Source organism: Somniosus microcephalus, chromosome 3 (assembly GCF_052327205.1).
Source record: "Somniosus microcephalus isolate GS21.2 chromosome 3, FLI_Smic_1.0, whole genome shotgun sequence".
NCBI lineage: Eukaryota > Metazoa > Chordata > Chondrichthyes > Squaliformes > Somniosidae > Somniosus > Somniosus microcephalus.
In genome coordinates, this window is record NC_140989.1 from 344,557,913 (window position 1) to 344,576,432 (window position 18,520).

The following is an 18,520-nucleotide window of genomic DNA, read 5'->3' on the forward strand; positions in this document are numbered from 1 at the left end:
CGGGAAGCCCGCACTTGTGAGGGCAAAAAGGGGATAATCCTATTTTCTACCTGTTAACTACCTGTTAGCAGGCAGTTAATAGGCTTTAATCCCTTCCCGCCTCCAAGGAGATGGGAGCCGGCAAAGTTTGATGAGGTCTTGAATCCTGGCAAGATGGCATTGAGGCGGGTTGGGTGCGAGTTGGGCACCCGCCCCCAAATTCTGCCATTTTCCTGGCAGTCCCGCCTCCAAACCCACCTCCCCAGGGCAGGCAAAATCGCCCCCATCGAGTCTAGAGCACAGAAACAGGTCATTCGGCCCAAGTGGTCCATGCTGGTATTTATGCTCCACACAAGCCTCCTCCCACCCTACCTCATCTAACCCCATCAACATATCCTTCTACTCCTTTCTCCCTCACGTGTTTATCTAGCTTCCTCTAAAATGCATCTTTGGTATTCACCTCACCCACATTCTAACCACTCTCTGGATAAAGAAGTTTCTCCTGAATTCTTTATTGGATTTGTGGTATCTTGAGCTGGCCATAGATGGAGACAGACACAGGTTAACTCCGTAACATGGTTTAATCAACACTTGCACATAAAAGCTCCTGCCATGAGGCAGCAAAAACAAAGAGTACAACCAGTACAGATCAGACTTAACTCAGGAGAGCAATTGCCACAGCACCACCTGGTGGATCAGGTTACACATAACCTCCCAGGTTACTACACTCCTCCCCCCTTAAGATTGCCATAAGCAATTCTTAAACAATAACCCTTACTAGGTACTACGTTTTAACTAACCAGTATGCTCTAACCATGGTTAACCCCTGACTAATTTAACAGGTTTGTATAAGTCTTTCTGGTTGCTTGCGAATCCTTTGTGAACGTCTTAATTCCACTTGTGGTGGATTCTCAGATTCATTCGCACTTGAGATTGGAGTAGTCTCTGATGTTGGTTTTACTCTGTCCCACTGTGGCCTGGCAGTGCCAGTGTCCACTGGCACCTTATAAGCTGTGCTGGGTCCTGGAACAGCCTCCTCTACTGCCCTTTGTTCCATCTGAGGCAGTTCCCCCTGCTGCCGGCTGAAAAGCTGATCCACATGCCGACGAACCCCTCGACCATCCCCTAGTAACACGGAGTACGACAGGTTACTACAGGATTTATTAGAGACTATCTTATATTTATGACCCCTAGTTTTGGACTTCTCCACATATATTTAAAAAAATAGAAAAGCTAAAAACGAGTAAAAAGAAAAACTGGAAAAGACAAGTAAGGGAGATAAACAGAATCCTGGAAATAGAATTTCTTACAAAATGAAAAGGAACAAAGTATGTCATCATTTTTTTGAAAGATGACAAAAATGGACAAGATTAACGCCAGTACCTGACAATAAAGGGTTTAACTCACAACTCTCAGCAATACAATTACTCAGCAACATCTGAAAAAACAAATCTGCTGTTTGAATTTCACTACAGTTAATAACAGTCCAAGAGGTGCAATTGAATTTTCCTGAAGTAATAACACTTCAGCACTGAAACTGGAGGAAATTGCATTTTTTCTAAATCGTTTAATAAAAAAAATAAGGAATATACAATGGAACATTCAGTTTTATACAGTTACAAATAAGAACATTTAGGGATGGCTGCATCACACAGAGGAAATATTTATCCTCTTACACATTTCAACTTTGGTCAACAACTTAACAAACTGGGGGAAAAATTGGGTTGCTTTGTGCCTCCCGCAGCGCAAAGCCCCTAGCGCCAGGGCGCGGCGCGGTTAACGCCTCCCCCGGAATTCAGCAGGAGGTTAGCGGCGGCAGTAGCCGAAAGCGCCCCACAACACTGCGCTTCCGGCGATGACGTCATTGCCGTGCGCAGCGCCCCGCTTGTGCCCCAGCCGCAAACTTCAGTTACGCCCCCTGACCTATCGCCGGACGCTATGTCCGACAGGGTCAGGGTGTCGTTTTTGCAGCCACGGCGGCGCAATTTAAAGGGAAGGTGTCGGGCGGCCATTTTTTGGCCGGCTGCCAGCAGCTGCCCCCTTCCCCATTTTTATTCGGGGTGCTGGCCGCGATAGCTCAGCCCGGCACTCCTCTTGAGTGCCGGGTTGCTTTCACCGCACAGCGCTAGCCACCTCCCCTATAATCAGGGGAGGGAGGACTGCAATATCGCGGTGCTACGTGCCGATGCGCGTGGTGCTGTTGCACGTAGCGCCACGATATGCACTTGTAGCACCCCAGGAAGGAGGGGGAGCTCTTCCAGTAGCGCCCCGTCTCCTGCTTGGGGCGCTACCACTGAATTTACGGCGCAGGGGTGCTAACTTTTTCGGGGTGCTAAAAGTACGTTGTTTAGGGCTGGTGATACAAGTTTACCATATCATTTATTTCCTCAATTAGTTCTTTCAAACCCAGTCAAGAACTGATTTCCATCTTGGCATCATTTACACTGTTGTAAATAGTCGCAATACAAGAGGCACTTGTTCAAGATATTTTTAATTCGGTGGGCTGCGCCACCAGTTAGTGCCTAAAGAGGGCACTCAATGGCTTTAGCGCCACTGGCCACGCCTCCTGCGCTATTTAGCTGGGGCGCTAATGGCGGCATTAGCCTGTTGTGCTGCGCCGCCACCGATGATGTCATCGGTGTGCACAGCACCCCGCTACCGCCCCGATCGCGATATTTGGCAGCGACCGCCTCTGTAGCGCCGCTCGTTAATCGCGCCCGGTTCACGGGGCCTACCTGTGGCGGCAGTGGCGCAAATTAAGGTGGAGGCGCGGGGCGGCCGTTTTTTTCAGCGGCCGCCTGCCAGCACCTCTGTCCCCGGCCTCCTGTTCTCCCCCTGCGGCATTGCCAGCTGTTTTCCGAGAACCCGGCACTTCTCCTCGGTGCCGGGCTCTTTTGCCGGCACTCGCGATCGATCATCGCGCTGGTGCAGGCCCCTCCCCCTTAAGAATGGGAGGAAGGCCTGCAGTACCGCAGCGCACCGTGCCGCAGCGTGTGGCGCTGCGGCACGTTGCGCTGCGATATTCAGTTTCAGCGCCCTAAGAGGGACGCGGAGCGCCTCGAGCCTCGCCCCGTGTCCCTCTTGGGGTGCTCAAGCTGAATTTCTGGCGATCGCTGCTGCTCTGATCGCAGCGCAAAATCTGGCGCCCAGGCGAGCTTGGCGCCCCGTTTGCGGCTCCAACCAATTTCTCCCCCTTTGTTATTCTCAGAACCATGCTTTTAGCAAACCTTCTATTAGTTAAACAATCTTCACCCAAAGTGTAGAAATAGCTGCAGGTTGCCTCATTAAATGTAACACCATATTCGCCCGGCATAAATAATCTACTTATATTATTAAACGTATTGGGGGCGATTTTGTCAATGGGGGTGCGTTGGAGGCGGGACTGCTGCTTGTCTGGTTTTAGTCCTGCCTCCATCGACTTGTGGCCAACTCACGCTATTTTCCCTTGATTGACCTTATTAAGCCAGTCCAGTGGGCTTAGCAGGCCAACTAAGGGGAAGTCGGTTACAGAGAACGGCAGCGTATGACGTTTCATCTGTCAAAAATTTTTGACAGATGAATTGTCATCGTTTGACAGCTCTGTGAAGCTGTCAAACACTGACATTCTCAGTAGTTTGATGAGTTCTTGTATTCAAGACTCATCAAACCTCTTTTGTGAGCAGAAATTAGATGGTTGTTGCATCGGAGAATGCAGCAGCCATCTGTCATCTCTGCCGGTGCGATGCGGGAGTCTCCGGTTCCCCAACTGTTGAAGCCTGCAGGAAGAAACAAAGGTAAGTAAACATTTTCTATCACTTTTCACTCACCTCACATACTCACCTCTCCACACTTGCACCCATCACTTACCTTCACAGCGCACTTTTGCACCCCTCCGACCAATGCAGAACCACTGCTCGCCTTGGTGACCCTGGCGGGGTTTCCCGATGTCGGGAAGCCCGCGCCTCTGGTGGAAAAATGGGGATAATCCTCTTAATTGCTTGTTAACTGCCTGTGTGTGCCAGTCATATTGTAATACTGTAGCGAGCCTGTAAAGTTTTTGAGTGATAATGTGAAACCACTGACCAATTGCATTGTTTGATAATGCTCCTGTGAAGCGCCTTGGGACATTTTACTATGTTAAAGGCGCTATATAAATGCAAGTTGCTGTTGTTGTTGCATTTCAACACAGGTCCATACAAACCATATGGCACCAAAGACCAATCCTATCTGCAGAAGTACAAATAAGCAGCCTTTATTTATTTTTATTTTTATTTTTCCTGCACAACCAAATTCTGAGCAACTCAGGTTCTTAGCCCTGCCTAACCCAAATCTCCCCAGCCCTCTGCTTGTCACTGTATGGGGAGCTCCTGGGGCATGCTCAGCCTCAAGCTTGCCTCAATGCCCAACCCGGCGTGCGCAGTAGCGACAAGGGTCCCCAACCAACCGTTTAAAGCTGGCTTTAGTTAGGAATTCCTTGTGACCACTTTCTGTGTGCCCAGTGCCAGGCAGCATGAGACCAAAGAGCGCTTGAGTTTCTGATGCAGTTCCTTCTTGACTTCACTGGGGTTTGTGGAAAAACGATGGGGAAATTGGGAAACATAAGGACTGATATCACTTATATTACTGAGGATCAAATATGTTTGTGCAGAAAAACATTATTTAAAAAATTTATATAAGTGTGTCCGAAGGTGTTCATGAAGCTGTGTTTATGCGTAAGTGTAAAAATGAGTGTGAGTTTGTGTGTGTGTAAAAAGCATGTGAGTTTAACTGTGTGTGTGTAAACATATTTATATGTCTACATGAGTGAATAAATGGAAGAGAGTGATTATGTATGTATGAATGTGTTTGAGTAGGTAAATTTGCCTGGGTCAATGTGACTTTGTGTGTCCTGCCCCCTCACCACCCCCTGCCCCCATTCTTTCCCAGCCTACACCCCTCACCCCACCCCTCTCCTAGCTTCCAGGCCATAGATTTGTTTCTACATTCCCTCCTTCATAGTCAGGGAGAGATAAAATAATTTCTGTAGCTATCACATGATGGTAGCCCTGAATCTAGCTTTAGATCGCTGCTCGAGGTGAGAAGAGCAGGAAAGAGAGTGTGTGAGAGTCTGAAAGACAGAAACAAACAGATAAATAGAGAGGAACTAAGTGTGAGGCAGTCAGAAGTGAAAGGAAAACAGCAAAGAGCAGACTTACAGAAAAAGAAAGAAAAAACCCCGAAAATAGTCACAGTTGTCGAGACGACAATGACAGAAAGCTAGAGTGCCAAAAAGGGAGAAAAGCAAAGGGCACGGACTGAAAGACAACTGACAGGAAGATAGGCAGAGACACAGGGGCGATTTTCTCACTGGAGGCGGGTTTCGGTTTGGGTGGGTTCCAAACCTGCCTCCACTGATAGGTTTGAAAAAATTGTGATTTTCCCCCAATTGGCCACTTGATTTCAGAGGTGTGGGTTACCTTTGGTCAATTGGTGTTTTGGGACTGAAACTCCCCTCTGCTGACATCACTATTCCAGTCTGATTTAAGGGCTGCTTGCTGCCTTGGATCATTCCACTGGATTTCTGTCGATGCTGCACCATCTGCAACACTTTTTGAGAAACCACTATGTCCAATTCCAAGGCAAGGGCCTCCCCGAGGTTCTCGGATGAAGCGCTGCAAATGTTGGTTGAGGGGTGTGACGTAATAAAACTCACTACGCACTTGGTTTGAGTATAAAGCAAGGCTTTAATCAACTTGTTTCAGAACATGGAGGTCTAGTTGTACTTCACTAGTTCCTTGTCTTACAAAATGTCCCTGGACAGCTGGGCCCACGCCCGAGTATTTATACTCCTTGGATGACGCCACCAGCTGGCCATCCAGCGTTATTTCATGAGAAGTTTCTTTATGATGATGAGATTTATAACAGGGTGTGAGCTAACAGGGAGGTGCTCTTCCCCTCATCTGGGAGGAAGAGGCCTCCCAAAGAAACCAAGGCTGTGTGGGTCCAGCTGGCAAGGGATATAACCTCCAGATCTGTATGCAGATTGGGTGATTGTTTCTGTTGTAGAAGTGCCTTACTTCTTAGCTCTGGGTAATGACTCAATACACACTTGGATTCGTCAGACGGACAGGCCTTTTATTTTACTTCTCTTGCAAGGGGAATCAGCACCTCCACTCAAGGGGTGAGGCTACTATTCCAATGATACAGTGTAAACGTTCTATATTTATACAGTGTAACAAACAAGTTTGATTGAAATCCCTTTGTTCCTCTATCAGGATACATTTTAGATTAATCATCAGGTAGAAATAACATATTGACAGAAGGATCCTGGACACATAAGTCAACCGTTAATCTATAACAGGGCATGAATCGTGTAACCGGAGGTCCTCTTTAATCATATATAAGGGAGGCAAGCTTTGCTTTCGGTCACAAGTTATCAGGTCATTGGTACCATTAGGTGGGCAGGCATCTGTTCTTGGCTGTAGTTCGAGTACGTGCAATAGCTCTAGTTACACATCGACACTTGCCCAGTGTCAAGTCTGAAAACTTTTACCCAGCAAGCACTTGAAATTAACCCCTTATATCATGTAGATTTCCTCATTCCCCCCTTTTGTCCTTTCTAAGGACAATCTATCTCGCTAAGTTTAAGAAACTCTACATCAAAGGTCTCACCCTTAATATCCTCATATTCAGACATCATTGGTACTGGAGGAGTTGACGCTAATAAGGAAAGGACTTTTGTACACAATAATTTTAAACAAAACTAATTAAAATTATTATCATCACAATTGCGATAAAAGCTTCCAAAATCTGCTTTCCTAATGCTCCTCCCCATCCTGAAATCCAATCCCACATTGACCATGGTTCAGGTTGACGTAGTTTCTCTACGGCCTTCTTTATGTGGTTTACCAGATTGGTGATATTTTCTGAGCTATCTGGGATATAAGTGCAACATTCGGTTTTTATGATTGCACATGTGCCCCCTTCTTTTGCCAACAAATAGTCCAGAGCCATGCGGTTTTGTAAAGCAACAGTGCGCAAAACCACCATTTCTGCGTTTACATCACTAAGAGCATCAGCAGTATCATTGGCTATTTGTTCCAACACTGCTGCCATGTTTATAGATTCTCTTGCTAACTTCCCTGTTCCATACCAGGGAAATGCTATAGCAAAGAACCTTTCAGTTTCTGTAATGGTTCGTTTTGCTCGTGTCCCAGGGTGTCTATCCAAAGATATAAGGCACTACATATCCCAAATAACATGACCCAGTCCAATTTTGTGGTAACCAAGGGTATGCACTAATAGACTCTCTGGATTCCTTCGATTATCATATTGGGGATGAAACCACCCTTCAAATTTTATAAGGTTGTATCCTGCATTTTTCCATTCATTTTCCAACTGATCTGGGTTTAAACTATTTTGGGTCTGAAATGTACTGGCTGCCTCCTTATTCCAGGTGGTATTAGACTGTAATAACCACCCTACCATCTCTTCTATACATGGTTTGCCTTTCAGAGGATCTGGGTAAATCCATATGGCAGTTTCAATTATCGTTAACAAAAGGAACAATCTCATCAGAGTCCAAATCCAGTTCATCTTGGTAGTGTATTGTCTTAGACTGATGCCTTCTTACAATGGGACGCGTGTATCCATGTTGGTCGCTCCTTTACTTTTACAGCGGTGTTTGTGGTCAGGAGTACTTGGAAGGGTCCCTCAAATCTGGGTTGAAGGCCATTCTTTCGTTTGAAGATTTTTATGTAAACGTTATCTCCTGGCTCGAAAGTATGGCACTTTCCTTCAGCGGGATCGACCTGGGCTTCCTTCACCTGTTGATGGAAACTAGAAATGCATTTGGTTAGTGCAATGCAATAACTCAACATATCTTCCAACATTTTATGAATGTCCATTTGTTTAGCTGTTAAAGGTGCCGAAAAGGGCAATCTTTGTGGTCTTCCCATGACGATCTCGTGAGGCGACAATCCTGTAGTTCTGTTGGTAGCAGACCGCATTGTCATTAAAGCTATGGGTAACAAATCAACCCATTTAAGTCCAGTTTCTTTACACAGTTTTGCAAGCTTGTTTTTCAGCAACCCGTTATATCTTTCCACTAGTCCAGCCGACTGTGGATGATAACTACAATGAAGGTGCTGGTTAATCTGTAAAGCTTTGCATAGTTCCTTAATCACTGTTCCCGTAAAATGGGACCCATTGTCACTTGACAGTTTTGCTGGTATCCCAAAGCGAGGTACAATGTCCTTCAATAAACATTTAGCAACAGTAGTAGCGTCATTCTTTCTACAAGGAAACGCTTCAATCCATCTTGAAAACATATCAATAATAACTAATATATATTTAAAGCTCATACATACAGGTAATTCAATAAAATCCATTTGTAAGTGTACAAAAGGGCCCATGGGGTTTGGATGGGATGCGGGCTGTACCTTCTTTATTTTTTTTTCCTGCATTCATGGTCTGGCAGATAATACAATTTTCACATATTTGTTTTGCCAACTTTTGAGATTCCTGGTGCATACCAGGTCTTGAGGATATAGTCCGCCATCCCCCTTTTGCCCGCATGGGTGAATTTATGAACACATCGGGCAATTGGTGATAGTAATGATTTGGGTGCCACCATGCGGCCGTCATGATGAACCCATAAGCCGTCAGTGTTTTTTAAAACAATGATTAACAACCCATTCCTTTACTTCATCAGAACTGGCCCTATCTTGATGGGTCAGCACATCATCTAAGGACGGGGGCTGCGGTATCTCTGGCTTTTCACTAACAGGGAAGGCTGAAACTTGTCGTTCAGTACTTGATATAGCTACTGACTTAGCAGCGCTATCTGCAGCAGCGTTTCCAAGCGCAACCTTGTCCAAATGCCCCGTGTGCGCTTGGCACTTAATAATTGCAATCTGTTTACGTCTTTGAATAGCTAGTAAAAGATTTTTCACTTCTTGTGCATTTTTAATCTGGGTTCCTGAGGAAGTCAGGTAACCGCAAATTTTCCAAATTTGTCATGCTCATGTATTCATTGTCTACAATAACCAGTCATTCCTAGAAAATGCTTCATTTCTCTTTTAGTTTTTGGCAACGATGTGTTGCAAACAACCTTTATTCTATCCGGCGTTAACTCCCTGTTTTAACAATGATTCCATCACTGGCTCAATTCCTTTTTTCTGCTTTCTCTGACAATGGATACTGTGACCTTTTGGGTAATGGTGCAGCTGGATTAATTGTAACTTTATAGGGCTGTGCAGTCTAATAGTTAGGAGGTATTTTAAATCTTGTCCTGTTTTGTCATAGCAGGCTGTGCAGTGCAATTTTGAATGCCATTTCCCTAGTTTCAGGGATTCCTGGTATTGTTTTATGGAGCTTGTAACGAATCCCCACGCTCCTAACAGACTGACAAGTTTGGGACTCAAACTTGGGTCGGCAATTTCCCATGCGTAAAGAACAGGGTATTTTATTTCTGTTACTGGGTACGCATATGCCTTGTCTACTTGGATTTCTACCGTTACTCCTGATGGGGAGCAAATAATTGTAGCATTAATTTTGCACAGCAAGTCTCTTCCACATAAATTCATAGAGACATCTCCTGATAACAGAAAGGAGTGTTCTTCCTCAAATTCTTCTACTTTTACTGTGAGGGGAGTCGATTGATTCAAGCGTTGTAGTATTCCAGCCAATCCAGCTATCGGGGTCTTTTTCCCATTAATAGGCATTCCTTCAGAATATCCTTTCCCTAACACCGAAAAGGTTGCTCCTGTATCTACTAAAATGACATAGGTCTCCCAGCTATTTGCATTTTAATTTCAGGTTCGCTGCGTGAATTTAAAGAAACAACGGGCATTTGGTGGTCTGTGGCGCCTGGGGCTGCTGGTGTCAGTCAGTAATTCTGATCTCTATTTCTCCTAAATCCCTGTCCGTTTGTAGGGTAACCTCCTGACTGGTCCGAAAAAGGGTTATGGACAGTGAAATTAGGACCTTTATTCTCTAACGGAGGTCCATTATTGGAGGTTTTGTTCTGACGATTTTTCACAGGGCATTGGTTTGCCCAATGTCCGGGTTGTCCGCAATTGTAACAATTACCAGATCGTCCATACCCTCTTACTCTACCACGTCTTCCTCTATATTCCCCTCTATTCATCCTTCTATAGTTACCTTGTTATCCTACCATAATAGAGGAGAAAGGTGTTTCTTCGGGGTAATTTTTTTTTCTGACTCAACAAACATAGAGGCAGTCTTTTTATCTGGCTGTTCTCTATTTCTCTCTCGTCCGTTAAACATTTCTCGAGGCAAGTAATTCTTTCTATGTTAAATGACTATCTGAGGGAAAGGGTCTAGTCTTATTTACAGTCCATTTGGACCAATTTGGTAGGTGATCAATGGATGATTGACCAGTTCTTTAACATAAAGGCTGCTGGCGTGCCTTTCTCGGGTGGCTTACTGGTGCTAGCACCCATTTTAGCAGCTTAAATGGTTCACTTAAAACAATCTAAACTCCCGTGACAATCCATGATCTGCGTTGTACGCCCCTACAGATCAGATTAATAAACTATACATACGTATAAAACTCGAGGGTTCTCCACCCTCGTGGAAGGTATTTCTAACTGGGGAAAATACTGAATCCACAATAGCTTAGTGGATCATGTAAAAGACATCACTATTTTCTCAACCATACATTCCGCCGCGGGACTCACTTCCCCGGCTTGGGTCTTTTCCAACCCCTTCTGCAGTTTTTTTTTCAGCTTAAATATTTTAGTTAAAACATACAACAATTCCGTAACACTCTATGGTCTGCGTGGGACGCCTCTACAGATCAGACATGACTAAACATTAATACATATAACAATAAACAATACACTTGTTAAACAACAACCAAAGTGTTACTAAATCCCCAACCTATGCAGCCTTACTGGACAAAGCTGCAAAGTTGATTGATGATAACAAGTAGTTAAATACTCACTCTCATAAACATTAAACATTGACACTGTGTTTCAGACAACCGCCCACTCTTCTCTCTTTTTTTTACCCTATCCCCTTTAGCCAAATCTTTAGCAAAAAGGGCCTTCAATTTGTCCCAGCTAACTTCAAGCTCTTCTCTCCTTCTACCCTACTCCCTTTAGCCAAATCTTTAGCAAAAAGGGCCTTCAATTTGTCCCAGCTAACTTCAAGCTGGAACCTTGCTAGTTCAATTTCCAGTAAATCGCTAGCTCCTTAGTTAATCAAATTCCTGACTTAACCTTCTCTCTCAGCAAGCTGGAACCTTGCTAGTTCAATTTCCAATAAATCGCTAGCTCCTTAGTTAATCAAATTCCTGACTTAACCTTCTCTCTCTGGTACCTTTATTTCAGCGCTTCCTACAGTCCTTTTCTGCACGATCCTGTTCGCGGGGCGTCAGCGCCTCATGGCTGGTCCTCTGTTCCGTTTCTGAAAGGGAAGCAGTCACAACGGCAGTTTAACCCCCGAACCTTGTGAGTCAATTACCCGATGGCAGTACTGTCCAATGGAATAAACAGACTGTGCGCAGCTATGCTTATGGCAGGGAAAGTCCCAAAAATGTGGCAAAACACCACCTTCGGCCGATGGGATTTTCCCAACCGAGCAACGTACTCGGCGTCTGTTAACTCACCAATTGGTACAGCAAGCCATCTCGGTGGAACCTCCAAATTGTAGAAGTGCCTTACTTCTTAGCTCTGGGTAATGACTCAATACACACTTGGATTCGTCAGACGGACAGGCCTTTTATTTTACTTCTCTTGCAAGGGGAATCAGCACCTCCACTCAAGGGGTGAGGCTACTATTCCAATGATACAGTGTAAACGTTCTATATTTATACAGTGTAACAAACAAGTTTGATTGAAATCCCTTTGTTCCTCTATCAGGATACATTTTAGATTAATCATCAGGTAGAAATAACATATTGACAGAAGGATCCTGGACACATAAGTCAACCGTTAATCTATAACAGGGCATGAATCGTGTAACCGGAGGTCCTCTTTAATCATATATAAGGGAGGCAAGCTTTGCTTTCGGTCACAAGTTATCAGGTCATTGGTACCATTAGGTGGGCAGGCATCTGTTCTTGGCTGTAGTTCGAGTACGTGCAATAGCTCTAGTTACACATCGACACTTGCCCAGTGTCAAGTCTGAAAACTTTTACCCAGCAAGCACTTGAAATTAACCCCTTATATCATGTAGATTTCCTCACTGTTTATTGATGAAATGCCATCCCTGTTGGAAAGCATTAAAATGATTTGATGGCAAAATGTTGGCGTTATGCCATCTGTTCTTTCGCCATAGGCAGCTCCACATTGCGGGCTCCACAACACTTGCGTTGTCAGGTTGGTAGCCAGAGTGAAAGGAGGCCAGAGAGTCATGTCCATTGTCTATCATGTCTTAAGATGGAGCCAAGGACATGTGCCAACATGGGCAACCTATGCAAATCTGGCCAGGATAAGTTCATCCCTTGCATCACGGGCAGCCAGGTGCTTGTGTGCTGTCGCTGCTGCTGGTAGATAGACTGACGCTTGGTCCTCTTCCTGCTACTCCACCTCCTCCTGCTCCTCCTCCTCCTCAGCCTCCTCATCCTCCTCCTCCTCATCATCCTTATCCTCATCTGAGGCCTGGAACTGAGCCACTTGCTCATCAGGAAGCTGCAAGCCATGACGCTGTGCCATGTTGTGCAGTACACAGCAGACCATGACCATTCTGGAGACCCTGGCTGCTGTATACTGCAGGGCTCCACCTGATCGGTCAAGGCATCGGAAGCGCATCTTCAACAACCCAATGGTTTGCTTGATGATGGACCTGGTAGAAGTGTGGCTGGTGTTGTAGCGCTCTTCAGCCTCATTAGCTGGCCTCCTGATCGTGTCATTAGCCACTTCTTCAGGGGGTAGCCTTTGTCACCAAGGAGCCATCCGTTAAGTTGGTTTGGCGGATTGAAAAACGGAGGAACATTAGAGTTCCGCAGGATGAATGATTCATGGCAACTACCACAGAACTTGGTGCAAACATGCAAAATCTCCTTCTTGTGGTTACACACCAGCTGTACGTTGAGGGAGTGGAAGCCCTTGCGGTTGACAAAGATATCTGGGTTGTGATGGGGTGTCCTAAGGGCCACACGTGTGCAGTCTATGACGCCCTGCACCATTGGCAAGCCTGCCATATTTGCAAAGCCAACCGAACACGCGGTTATACTTGCTTGATCCCTTGAGAAGTGGATGTAATTGTGCGCCTTTGCGAAAAGGGCATCGGTAACCTGCGTGATACAACTGTGGGCGGCCGACTGGGAGATGCCGCTGATGTCTGCTGATGATCCCTGGAAGGAGCCAGAGGTAAAAAAGTTGAGTGCGGTGGTGACTTTGACAGCCACTGGTAAGGGGTGTCCACCCGTTCCTCTGGGCACCAGGTCTTGCTGCAGCAGTGCGCAGATGTCTCGGACAACCTCTCGCGAAAGTCTCAGCCTCCTTTGGTACTGCTGCTCACTCATGTTGAGGTAGCTTATCCTCTGTCTGTAAACGCTCTGTTGGGGGTATCTCCTGTGGCGAGTTGCCTCGATGCGCTGGCGCCTTCTGGCCTGTGCAGCATCAGGTGGCAGAGCAGTAGCTTGGTTCTGCTGCTGCCGTGGCTACTCCTCACCCGAATCTGAGCTCCACGGTGAAAGGAAATAAATGGTTCACATGCTGCTGGCAGATACCTCCGTTGGGGAAGCGCTCAGTCCAAGCGGGGAGAGGGTCTTCCAAGGAGGTCCCACAGTTGATAGATAGAAGCTGCAGCACCTCCAACTTCGGAAGGCCTGCTAAAAGTGCTGAAAGACCTTTTAAAGCAAAATTCTGCCACCTGCAACTAATCTCTGATGAAAGCTCTGTTTTAATGGTGGAGCTGCAGCTGTGAGGCGGCCACCCACTTGTCAAGCCACCAGATTTAGCTGCGTGGTTTAGGAGGGTCGTGGAACACGCTGAAAATGTGGAAAAATAATGAGGGCCTCTCAAAGTAGGATTAGAGAGGCCCTTAACAACCATATTAGGCTCTTAACAACCTCGCTGGCCTGCTGGAGGCAGGACCGATTCCCAACCAGCAATACCGCCTCCAGCAAAATTGTGCGGAGACGGTTTGGAGGCGGGTTCCAAACCCGCACTTAGCTTTTCCGATTTTCCCGCCTTTCCCGCCTCCTCGGGGCTGGGAAAATCGCCCCCACTTCACAGGATGAGGCACATTTTATTTTTATAAACCTATAGAATGTAGTCAGATAATATATGGCACTTGTAGTAACTTCCATTTTACAAGGCAAAATTAGCTGTGAACATTATTCCAAATAGTTGACCAATTTTAGAAAGTGGTGGCTTTCTTAAGTTCTGTTTCCAATGTAGATGAGGGCCCACAGGAAAATCACACAGTATCTCGCCTCCCCCGAGCCCACTGGCACAATGTTCATTATCAAGCCTATTATCATTCAGAAAAGATTTAACTCCAAACTGCTCGCCATGTAAAGATTTGGACCCTGGATGCTTCTTAACATGAGGCCATAACTACAGAATTGCTTCTTTTAATCTTTTCCCGCAGTGTTGTATTAATAAAGCAGCTGTCAAAAGAGCAAACTCTATTGGGCTGCTATAAGCCAATTAGAATCTTTCTTAATATTGATGGATGAATTACATCAAAGGGTTATTTCTGTAAATCTGCTAAAAAAGAAAATAACTTCTTTCTAGAATTTTCCACGATTAGATACAACATATAAATGCCTCTCTCAGCACTGACTGAAGTGTGTTGCGCCAGTGAGGTTGGGGGGGGGTGGGCAGGGGGCGAGATACTGTGCGATTTTCCTGTGGGCCCTCATCAGCATGGAGAGGGGGGTCTTTGGGCGCACAGAGGTGCACAGTTAGTGTAGGGCCCACTGGAAGTCCAGGTTCAAATCAGATCTTAAAGTCAAGAGGCTCATGCAACAAGAGGCTCTAGCAACAGAAGGCCCGTGCAACAAGAGGCTCATGTAACAGAAGGCCCGTGCAACAAGAGGCTCAGGTAACAGGAGGCCCGTGCAACAAGAGGCTCATGTAACAGGAGGCCCGTGCAACAAGAGGCTCATGTAACAGGAGGCCCATGCAACAAGAGGTTCATGCAACAGGAGGCCCATGCAACAAGAGGCTCATGTAACAGGAGGCCTATGCAACAAGAGGCTCATGTAACAGGAGGCCCATGCAACAAGAGGCTCATGTAACAGGAGGCCTATGCAACAAGAGGCTCATGTAACAGGAGGCCCATGCAACAAGAGGCTCATGTAACAGGAGGCCTATGCAACAACAGGCTCATGTAACAGGAGGCCCATGTAACAAGAGGTTCATGCAACAGGAGGCCCATGCAACAAGAGGTTCATGCAACAGGAGGCCCATGCAACAAGAGGCTCATGTAACAGGAGGCCTATGCAACAAGAGGCTCATGTAACAGGAGGCCCATGTAACAAGAGGTTCATGCAACAGGAGGCCCATGCAACAAGAGGCTCATGTAACAGGAGGCCTATGCAACAAGAGGCTCATGTAACAGGAGGCTCATGCAACAAGAGGCTCATGTAACAGGAGGCCTATGCAACAACAGGCTCATGTAACAGGAGGCCCATGTAACAAGAGGTTCATGCAACAGGAGGCCCATGCAACAAGAGGCTCATGCAACAGGAGGCCCATGCAACAAGAGGCTCATGCAACAGGAGGCCTATGCAACAAGAGGCTCATGTAACAGGAGGCCCATGCAACAAGAGGCTCATGCAACAGGAGGCCCATGCAACAAGAGGCTCATGCAACAAGAGGCTCGTGCAACAGGAGGCTGCTGCCGATTTTGGTATTTCTGTGACCCTGAAATCCATGCAATCAGGTCTGTAAGGCTCAAAGTTGGTTCTGTTTGATCCTTAAATATATTGCTTCCTGAAGCCATTTGTTCTAAATGGCTTAAACGTTAAGTTGACTGAAGCGCTCCCTGGAAAGGATCTGCTCTCCTCGCTTCTCGTCTTCAGTCCCGGGATTATGTTTTACTGCTTCCCTGGAGGGCTCGAAGAGCATCAGGACCAGAGCAAGGCAAAGGCAGAGGCCACCACACTTCATGAGCGCGTCGATGTGCTGCTCCGGGCTATGAGACAGCATCTCCCATCCTATCGGCGGGAGAAAAGCATCAAAGGCAGCAGTACAGAATGTGTGGCGGAGCAGCTGATCAAAGGGGTAAGGCAGACGACTAGCTGGCTATTTTCACCAAGGAAAAGATGATTATTCTGCAAACCTCAATGCATTCTGTTCTTCACAATCTGTATTCTTCTTCTGCAAGTGTCCTTGAATCCTCCTGCCTTCCTTCTGCTCCCTCAACCAATAAAAATAGATTATCTGGTCGCTTATCTCATTGCTGTTTGTGGGGCCATGCATTCCGCAAATTAGCTGCCGCGTCTCCGTACATTACAACAATTCAAGTGACTAAACTTCAAAAGTACTTGGGTGACCGCTTTGTGGAACACCTCCGTTCAGTCCGTAAGGGGGACCCCGAGCTTCCGGTCGCCTGTCACTTTAATTCTCCGCTCCACTCCCACTCAGACCTCACTGTCCTCGGCCTCTTGCATTGTTCCACAGAAGCTCAGCGTAAGCTCAAGGAACATCACCTCATCTTTCGATTAGGCACTTTACAGCCCTCTGGGCTCAACATCGAGTTCAACAATTTCAGATCATAACCTCGGCCCCTATCACATATATATTTTTTTATCCACACTTTTGTTTGTGCTTGCATTTTTCTTCCCCCTCCCACATGGCAACTGTCTTTCATTCTGCCAGCGCAATTTACACTCCATCTAGAGCTATCCTTTGTTTTTTAACCTGTCCCATTACCATCTCCTCTTGCCTTGAATATCTCTTAATGCCTCTTTTCTTCTCCTGCCTTCCATCCTATCACAGACCTTCCCTTTTGTTCTTTAATCCCCCCCCCCCGCCCTTTCCCAGCCCCTAAACTTGTTTTAAAATCTGTTCCTTTTCCAGCTTGTTTCCAGTTCTGATGAAAGGCCTTCGACCTGAAACGTTAACTCTGTTTCTCTCTCCATGGATGCTGCCTGGCCTGCTGAGTTTTTCCAGCGTTTTCTGTTGTTATTTCAGATTTGCAGCATCCGCAGTATTTTGCTATTGTATGTTGGCCTTCGTAGCAAGAGAGTTTGAATACAGGAACAAGGATGTCTTGTTGCAGTTGTACAGGGCCTTGGTGAGACCACATCTTGAGTATTGTGTGCAGTTTTGGTCGCCTTATCTGAGGAAGAATGTTCTTGCCATGGAAGGAGTTCAACGAAGATTCACCAGGCTGATACCTGGATGGCAGGAATGACGTATGAGGAGAGATTGGGTCGATTGGGCTCATACTCGCTGGGGTTTAGAAGAATGAGAGGGGATCTCATTGAAACTTATAAAATTCTAACAGGACTAGACAGACTAGATGCAGGAAGGATGTTCCCGATGGTCGGGGAGTCCAGTGTGGTGTATGTAACCTGTTCCACCTTAAGAGAACTTAAGCCTGGTCCACCTTAAGAAAGGTACTACTTTCTTTGGCTGCTGTATACGTAATACCGGTGGTGACCACACCGGTATATAAGCACAGTGTAATAATATTGTATTCAGTATAGTCTGACCTCCAACCAGTAAAGACCTGTTGAATTTACTCTTGTGGTCTGTGTAGTAATTCTCACTATAACACACAGACTTAACAGTGGTGACGAGTCCGATTCTTACCCTGCTGCAGTAATTTCCACGGCGACTTCGTCCACAGACAGGACATCGAAGAGAGGTTTCCACCCTCATCACCTATGGGAAGACATGTCGAGCGGCAGGCATCGAGCAACCGGAGTGCAGAAGACATCCTGACCTCGAAGCCTCCATCAGCGACTGTCAGCTTCTTCTACTACCTCGTGGTGGGTAAGCCGGGCAGCGACGCGACAGAAAGTCAACCGCGTTGGCTGTACAGACGGGGCTGGGAAGACGGAGGAATAAGGGCGGTGAGGTCGATCGCGACCAGAGATAAGGGCCGGGCCACTTTCGAGCAAGAGGCGCAGCGCGGGACATCGATCGCGACCGGAGATAAGGGCCGCATTCGGGCTAAAGGCGCAGCGTCTGGGGAAACTGAAGGCGCGAGAGCCGCGGTGAAGCGGAGACAGCGTCGGGGGACGGGTGAAGACCGCCAAGCGCGGGAAAACCGCCATTTTGTGGGCGGGGGACGACGGCAAGAGCGGGAAGCCGCCATCTCAGATAACATTAAAAATACGATAAATTGCTACGATGCCTAAACATGGGAACATTAATGCCTTCGACAGTGATATAGAAGACTGGGCTATGTATGTAGAACGCATACAAAACTATTGTAAGGCAAATAAAATTCCTGAGACAGATAAAGCACTAACATTACTAAACTTAATGGGTGCGAAGACATACGGGCAATTGAAACACCTGTTATCACCAGATGAACCGGCGGATAAGACGTTCGAACAGATTGTTACTGTCCTAAAAAATCATCTTAGCCCCACGCCGCTGATGCTAGCGGAACGATTTAAATTTTACGATAGAAGACAGCGGCA

General features: G+C 46.4%; 1 long non-coding RNA gene across 1 annotated transcript in view; it reads right to left on the minus strand.

Moving 5' to 3' along the window:
- Positions 1-547: 547 nt before the first annotated feature.
- LOC147122296 (uncharacterized) overlaps positions 548-18,520 on the minus strand; it is a 40,651-nt gene continuing 22,678 nt past the window's right edge. Inside the window, exon 4 of the long non-coding RNA XR_015077722.1 lies at positions 548-1,104. This is a non-coding gene — a long non-coding RNA (uncharacterized LOC147122296). The remainder of the gene's footprint in view (positions 1,105-18,520) is intronic.